Raw genomic sequence first — 8,711 nt, forward strand, 5'->3', positions numbered from 1 at the left:
AATTGACCTATACAGCCATCCCAGAAGTGGATGCAAAAAACCTAAAAAATAGAACCAACAAAAACCCCCACCAACCAGAGGAAGAAACTGGCCTGAAACTGCTGATGGATTCACAAGTACAAGGAATGAAACTGGGAGCAGTGGCTGATAAATTAAAGGTTTTCACTGCCATCCAGATGGACCTTGACAGGCTGGAGCAACAGGCAGGCTGAAACCTTGTGAAGTTCAATAAGGAGAAGTGCAAAGTCCTGCAGGTGGGCAGGGCTAACCCCACACAGCAGAGATGGAGTGGCCGGAGAGCAAAGCTCAGGTGGCATGAAGGTGCCCTTGCAGCGAGGCTGCAGAGGATGCTGACAGAACCCTGGGGGCACCAGGGGCACTGCTGCCACCAAGCTGAGGAAGTGACTCTGCCCTTCTACTCAGTGCTGGTGAGGTCCCATCTCAAAAACGCTGTGCAATTCTGGGCTCCCCAATGAGAGAAATGAAACTACTGGAGAGAGTCCAGTGAAGAGCCAGTAAGAGGATTAAGGGCTTGAACAATCAAACCTGCAGAGATGTTTTAAGAAATTTAATGTAGGAGTTTTCTTAAGACATCTGCTGTAAAAAATAAACTTATAGAGCACTAAGGCCTGAACAAGAAATCTTGTTCTTCAATTGCTTTAAATGAACAGCATACCTTGAAATTCAAATGGGTAGTAGCAGCCAAATATTAGAAAAGAGCAAGTTTTCTGCAACTGACAAAAATATGCCAGTAGTTTGGAGGATAAAAGAAGCTGGACTTTGAAGAATGAACTCTTTAGAAAACGATTCATTTCACTTTTTCAGCGTTACTCCAGTAACTCTGCCTTCGCTGAAAAGCACCAAAGTTTTATTATACAAGGTTTTCCAATGCATATTGGTATTTCAAACACCACTACTGTGCCCAGGGAAAGTCTGCCAGTTTTAAGGCAGAAGGTAGATTTTCTGAATTGACTTTGAGTGCCCCATATTTTGCAGTGGTTTGATGTGAAACTATAAAAGCTCCTAATAAAAAATTAAGCTTGAAATTCAATGTTACGTGTATCTACACCTATCTAGAGAAAACACTGCTCCTATCAAATTAAAAATGACTGTATTATCAATAATAAAACGGATGTGACGCTAGTAAAGTATATGGAGGTTTTTAATGGGGTTTGCTCTAAGTACAATAATTTCAGGCACTGAAGTATACACCATACCACAGCATCCAGTAACTCAAGGTCCCATCCACTCTTGGGTCAGATAGTGCTGGGGAGGCAGTCACTCACATAAATGCCAAAATTCTGCCCTACTGCAAGAGGATCAATAAGGTAATGCAGCTGACCAGGGAATGCCAAAAGGATGCCAAAAATGCTTTCACGTGTGTGCATGTGGTGCTCCTTTGACGCATAGTTGAACAAAATTAAACCTATAGAAAAAGCATTCAGTTTAAGAGAAGTCTAAACAAATGGCAAATTTGTCTAGAGTTCTATGTCTTTCAAAGGAAATTCAGGTCTTGTTCTATAGAATCTTCAGTAAACAGTATAAAATATGCAGGTGAAACATTGAAACACATGAACAAAAAGACTGTCTGGTCTCTCATATCTGTTTCTTTGGTATTGTCTTAGGTAGTGGCACCTTCCTGTACATTGCACTTATGCAAAATGGTATCAAGATACCAAAGGCTCAAACTGAGCAGTTTATTGAGTTTATACTTAGCTCATGTGACATTCCACAAGGTGCTCACTTCTGAACTTACTATAAAGATTAACCAGACACAGTGATTCGCTTGAGAATTTCTATTTCTAAATCGCTTCTTTGCCTAGTAACCTTCAATAATGTCTAATCATGCTTCAGTATACAGGATGACACAGATACTCACTGCTTTCAAGTCTTACCAATAACTCAGCTATCTTACAATGACTAATCACATTTTACACAAAATTGTCTTGAAGAGAAATATGAGGGGAGTGAAGCCAAATCATATCTGTGCAAAAATTAGCCACAAGGATTAAGTTTACTCAAGGATTCTCAGGTGAACCTAATGACTATGGCATACAAATAGAAACCAAAGAGTCACTCTCCTTTAAAAGCTGAATTAACATAGCACTGATGAAAACAAAATTAGCCTGGCAGGTGTTCTCATGACACTTAAGCTGGGACAAGTTCTCATATTTGATTGTTGCTAATCATTGGCTCCAATCCTTCCCACCCTCACCTACACCTGACAGGTGCGGTCTCTTGGAACTGCAAATGTCTTTAAGGATTTCTCACAACTAAGAGAAGAACAAATGCTGTGGCTCAAGCCATGGTAGAGAACTGAACACATGTATCTTCCCAGCTACAGCAGCACTGGGGCCCACACAAACCTCACCCACAGGGGAGTTTGAAATCAGAACAGCTAAGAAGCCTTCAGTAACTTGTGGCCCCACAGACAGTTTATGTCCTGCCCTCAGGAGTTTTCCAAGATCACCTGTGGGTGAATGTATTCATTACCCTCTGCAGATATCTCTTTTGGAATCTTGGGCCAATTTTCCTATTCCCTTCCTCAGTAGTAAACTGGAGCAACAGATCTACATGGATGGAAGGAGATCATGACAACGGCCAATGAATGCAACATAAACACACCCCAACAGCTTTCTTCCTTAAAAGCAGGCTTGAGATCTATTTGCCACACACAAGCCTTCCATCCCAGAAGATCACTGGCCCTGGGATCCTGAGTAAGTGAGGACACAGCACGAGGCAGACTCATTCCAGTGCTCCTAGCTCCAGACAGACACTACACTGCAGCAATGGAATAGCTCAGCTGTAGCTCTCAAACAGAAAGTCAAGAGCAACACTGTGAGCTTTGATTCACACACAGCTTTCAACTGCTCAGAGGGGCTGGATCAGATTGGAACCATTTCAGAAAAACCGATGCCAATGGAGAAAATAGTCACAGACCGTGGTTCTGAAACACTATTTTCCATTACACTGAATGACACTGTTTACACTGAACATGTCCAAGATGGTGAGGAACTGTGGAGTGACAGAACGTTCATGTGCTCCCTACTCAGTTATTTCTGAGGGCTCCAGTAGTGACTGCCGGCCCCTGTGACAAGCAAGTTAATTTCAGGGGCCAGACTCCAATGTTAGGCTCAGTATCCAGCTTAAGATACGGAGCCTAACATCTTGGTTTAATCTAACCAAGTACTTGACTGCAGGCTTTAAACCTCCATTAGACTACTCAGCACAGATGCCATCAAGATTTCTCAGAGTGCAGACTGTTTTCACCAGCACTTCAAGGAGAAAAGCCACAGTTAGTAAGTTGTCTTCTCACTTGATCTGGAAAGAGGCAAAGCAGAGGAGATTTGCAAACAATCAGTTAATTAATTACTAGGCTAACTCTAAGGAATAATAATCTCTAGTTTCTGGATCACATGATCTCTCTCCTCTTCTCAATAGCATGCTCCTGTAGAAGATGGTTCCACAACGTACACTTCAACAAATAAACAAACAACCCCCCCAAAACCCCAACACAAACCACCAACATTCTCCAAAATCAAACCAGAAACTTTTACACTTGTTGAATTATTTCTAGGGTTTTTTTTTTCCTTATACTGGACATACTATATTGTTCCTAGGCCTCTTAGATCATTCTAGCCTCTATTGCAATACATGTTATATTGTCCACATGCCGGCAAACTACATCCTCTGACCTTCTAGAAATCTGGAATAATCTCACTAAGAGAGAAGCATACTCTGCTAAAACACTGTGCAGTTATCATACCATGCAGAAACCTCCCCCACCTAATAAAAACTAGGCTCTAGACCTGAGTATCTCTTTTTAACTGCTATAAAATACATACCCAGACATTTGGAATATACAAGCTGAACCCTTCTCTCTCTTTGAACTTAATGAGCTTCTGTGCTCCTGCAGTAAAAAAGAATTATTATCTTCCCTATGACAACAAATGTTTCTGGAGTGACAGGACTTTTACGAGACATAAAAGATGTCACATTTTAGGACTTAAGAGATGCTGGAAGATAGACAACAACGTGTGGTGATGAGAAAGCAAACTGAGTTAACTGCTCTCACAGTAGTTCAATGACCAGTTACTGCACAAGATTGAAAGACCTGAATAAGATCTTTCAGCTTGCATGAGGCTCTAAGACTGAAGAACCCGTTCCAAAATTTGCAAAAATATTTAAATTGACATTCACATTAAAGTTAACCCAGACTTGAAGAAAGAGGATTCAGTCTCTGGATCATGTTTTTCCAAACGTGGAGTTCACAACTACGGTACAAGCATGCTGCAGAGCAAAGACAATGGGTTTGGAATGCTAAAAAAACCCCAAAAACATAGTTTAGGAGTTTAGTTGACTGGCTGGGGTTTTATATGTGGATTTTTTCGGGGCGTGTTTTTTGTTTGTCTTTTTAGTACAAACATTTGCTCAAATCGCCTTTCATCCCAGACTTTTGAGAGGAGACTCGGGATCCACCACCACCACCGCCGCCCGGGGGTTACGGGACCCCTCTGGTCGCTCCGGCTCCAGCCTCCCGCCGCTTCCCAGCGCGGACCGGGCTGCGGGCGCGCCCCCGCCCCCGGCGCGCTCCCGGGCGCGCCCACGTGACCGCTCCCGAGAAGTGGGTGAAAGGTCGCGCCGCCGCGGCCCCGCCCCGCGCCGCCCGCGCGTCCCCGGCCGCTCCAGGCCTTTCCACGCGCGCCGGGAAGGCGCTGCCAAACAAAAGTTCCCAGAGAAAAGCACGGCGAGCGGCGAAAGGAGCCGAGCGCACCTCTCAGCGAGCAGGGGGGAAAGGGGGTGCTCAGCTCGGGCGGCCGAGCGAGTTCCAGTCCGGTTCTCAGCGCTGAGAAGCCTCAGTAGTTCAAGGTTGTGCTTTTCTTCAATAAGGAATAGTGATTTCTTCCTGGAAGAGGCTCTTCAGTCAGGGCTGAAACACCCCAAAATTTTAAAAAGCACTCAGGTCAAGGTAACTTTCACACTAAGTCACGGCTGTGACAGAGCCCGATACCTGTGTAACCATGAGCAGTTAACATTTCCTGCGCTAACAAAGATCCGCACAACACCACCTGTGCTGTTGTAAACTGGCAGTCATTAGTTTATATCGATACGCTCACAAGAGGAAAAGAACCTGCTAGTTACCACGGAAGCCCACAACACTTGTTTTATGTAGCATCCAGTCCTGATGGTTAGAAAAAGCATAAAGGGGTTAGCAGATCTGGAAACTGAATACGACAGACACGCGGGAAAACATCACGACAGAAGAACGGAGGAATCAGATCTCCATTTTAAGTGCTACTGCCCTACACACACGTGAAAAGGAAATGAGCAGTTTTCTGTACTGTAATTTCCTTTAGACTGCAGATTGTCCTCTAAGTGCTGACAAACTGCCAGGTTAAGAGGAAGAATGAGACGTTTGTCTTGGTCCTACTTTGCACTTTTCTCTTTCCAAAAAAGGTGCTTCCTGTTACAGTGTCATCAACACTAGTACACATCTATTATAACTGGATCACAGCCCAAGTAATATTTTAAGTTCAATTTTCTATTTGAGACCAGAGAACATAGAGAAAAGACCAAAGCTGTGGGAATACGAGGTGAGAAAATGTGATGCTGCGAGAATCTTGGTCTACCTCTTTACAAGAAGTCTAATTAGCATTCTCATGCAGTAAACCTGTCACGCCTTGAACAAGATACTACATTTCCTGTGTTTGTAGCTCCAGCAGTTTGTAGTGACTGCGGTTTTTATGTTTTACAGGCTGCAATCATACGGACATATAGACTAGTCTCTCTCTCTCTCATACACACACAATAAATTCATTTCCGCACTGGAAAACCCACCAGCGATGCCACGCCGCATGCACACTTCCACAGACGTGAAATTCCTCCCGGCTACGAGTCAGAGCCACGAAGCTGCGGGTCACCCGTGTCACCTTTGTTCGGCGGCGGCACAGATTCAGCGAGTCTCCCGGTGTACCTGTGTCACACCGCTCCCCTGCCCCCATCCCCGCCCTTATCTGCAGCACGGAGGCACGATCCCTCACACCGGGGCACACCATGCCAAGGACACCGCGCCTTTCCAGGACTCTCCGGCGCCCGCCTGCACCGCGCCCACCCACCCTGCCCTGCGTTTCCATCCTTCTCTCCAGCAAAGAAGAGCCCCGCTTAGGAAGCAGCACCCGGCGCACTCGCACATGCACGACGGAACTTCGTGCTCGACCTAATGGAAACAATAATTAGGCTAAAACCGGACCAAGCGAGCCCGTCCGCCTGTCCCCGATGCTGCCCTTCCTCAGCCCCAAGGAAGGCGGACGGCGGCGCGCTGCGGGAGCGTCCCGGCTGAAGGGGGAGGGGAGCGGCAGCCCGCGGTGAATCAGCCGGACACGGCGGGCACACGGCCCCCGCTGCCCGCCCCGGAGCCCGGGCCCCGTGCCGCTCACCTGCAGAGACCGGCGGCGACGGGCGGTGAGCGGGCCGAGTACCGCGGCGGCCGCTCGGGAAGCAGTGGTGGGACGGCGGCCGCTCCCCTGCACGCCCCGCGGAGGCGGAGCAGAGATGGGCGGGGAGGTGCCGAGGGAGGGATGGGGTGGCCTGGCGTGGCCTGGCCTGGCCTGGGCGGTCGGCGGGGAGCCGGGACTCAGGAAGGAAGATCCGCGGGGAAGTGGCGGGCGTGGCTGTCCTGGGGTTGCGACAGGACCCGGGAAACGCGGTCCTTGTGGTCTCGCCACCGTCCGCGGGAAAGAAGCTTCGGGGACTGCGAGGAGAGGATCCGGGGCCGGGGAGAAACGAGGCGGGGAGAAACGTGCTCCTTGGAGGAGGATTGCGCGTGGGGCACCTGTTTGGTGGTGAAGAGACTGCCAAGGAAAGTTGAGATTTCGATCCCCCCAGCCCTTCTGTGAGCCCAAGGAAACTGCTTTCCTGGGCTCTGGCAAGAACGGGGTCAGATCTTAGAGCCAGTGCAGATGGGGATGTGAAGGAGCTTCCAAAGGAAGGCGCAGGACAGCAACAGCTCTCCCTCCTGGTTCCTTTTGCTCGGGAGCCCTGGCTGGAGGGTCTTTCATTTGAGTTTTCTCTTTGGAGCCTGGGTTCTGACTGGCGCAAGGCATTAGGTGAGCGATATCCTTGCAAGGCAGCGCAAGGGCAGAGCCCCGGTGAGCATCAACAAGAGCTTCCAGTCCTGGTCCCTTGGTGTGGGAGACCCAGCACGGAGCCAAGGTAGCCCCCCACGGGAAGGACCAGCCACTGTGCTCCAGCAAATCCCTCCAGGGATTGGAGCAAAATAAGTGCACTCAATACATCTCAGTAAAAGTGACTACATTCTTTTAAAAATGCAAATTCATGAAAGTTATTAAAATGCAAAGTACCAGTCTCAGGGCAGAATGGCAGTCAGTTTGAAAGTCACTAGTTTTTGAATTTATAATGAACTTGCCGCTTTCAAGAGCTTGGATATCAGATGTTTTGTTTGATTTTAGCATGATAACAAGCTGGAAGACTGCTCTGTCCCAAAAGGAGGTCATGGCCTGTTTGACTACAGTGGCATCAGCATGGAATCTCTCCTTTGAACTGTGAAGAGCTGAGATTCCTACATTTGTCCCATGTGGGCACATCCACCCAGACATGCAATCCTTCCTGCTGCAATTTCCAGGATGTGAGGCTCAAAGCTTACGCAAATGGGGCCAAATCCAGAAGCATGGACACTACAGACCAAATCTTTCCCTTACTGTAAAGATCATGCAATGTCAACGAAAAGAAATCCCCACTTCTGGTCAGAATTTTCCCTTCTAGTGTTGTATACCTAATGATGCAATTTTAAGGTGTTATTCTTTCAGAAGGAAACATAAAGCCTAGAAAAAAGCAAAGTGAGGAGATGAAAAAGTAGGGGAATTTAGACCTATTAATATCAGCAGGTGGAGAAAGAAAACAAAAGAATAAATCATCAGCTACACCCATCAACAGCACTCATATCTACATACATACTATAGGAGTAGTGGATAGGAATGTAAGATGGACAGTCACAAGAAGGTAATTGGGTGGGAAAAATCATGTGAGTTTTTCATTAGGCACAAAGGCAACCAAAAATGCCTTGTCAGGCATTTATTTATTTATTGTATCTTGCAGGGGTGTTTTACTATCAAGATATTGGTATAAAAAGAAAAGAACAAAAAATAACAAATCTGTCTTTTTCATTCTACCAGCACCTGTATATATGTCTTAGTCTCCAGTCCTTGTTTTCATCTACACATGAAATCAGGAGAGTATCAGTCAGCTGAGAACATATGTCAATGTTAATTATGTTGTTCTCCAAATAACTACTGTCATGAATTAGGAAGCATCAAGACAGAGTGCTTACTTTAACATGATTAAGCCCCCTGCAGATAACCTTAGTAGAAACATGAAAACTATTGCCTTACGTAAAGCTGTGATGATTGCAACTTAGCTAAACCTTAGCTAAACTTGGCTCTGTTTAGCTGGCAAGTGTAAACATCACAGATAATCCCGCCAGTAATTCCCACTGGTCCTGACACTGGCATCTAGGTCAGGCTGTATTCACCCATTAACCCACAGAAGTCAGGTTGGTAGTTCTATAAGAAGAACCTAACCAGAACAATTTGTGCCATTTATTGTGGCAGTAGGCACTGCTGAAATGCTCTATCTCCTCTGCTGTGTTTCTTTGGCTAAGAAGGTGATAAGAAACAAGGTGATTCTGACATCCA

General features: G+C 46.4%; 1 protein-coding gene across 2 annotated transcripts in view; it reads right to left on the bottom strand.

Moving 5' to 3' along the window:
- CPT1A (carnitine palmitoyltransferase 1A) overlaps positions 1-6,554 on the bottom strand; it is a 38,726-nt gene extending 32,172 nt beyond the window's left edge. Inside the window, exon 1 of one of the 2 annotated variants that reach the window (XM_009102166.4) lies at positions 6,438-6,554. The gene's annotated coding sequence lies outside the window, so the exon portion shown is untranslated. Of the gene's footprint in view, positions 1-5,838; positions 5,968-6,437 lie in introns of those variants that run through there. The other variant, XM_018907801.3, reaches the window with a different exon arrangement.
- Positions 6,555-8,711: the final 2,157 nt, after the last annotated feature.

Source organism: Serinus canaria, chromosome 5, assembly GCF_022539315.1.
Source record: "Serinus canaria isolate serCan28SL12 chromosome 5, serCan2020, whole genome shotgun sequence".
In the NCBI taxonomy this organism is placed as follows: Eukaryota; Metazoa; Chordata; class Aves; order Passeriformes; family Fringillidae; genus Serinus; species Serinus canaria.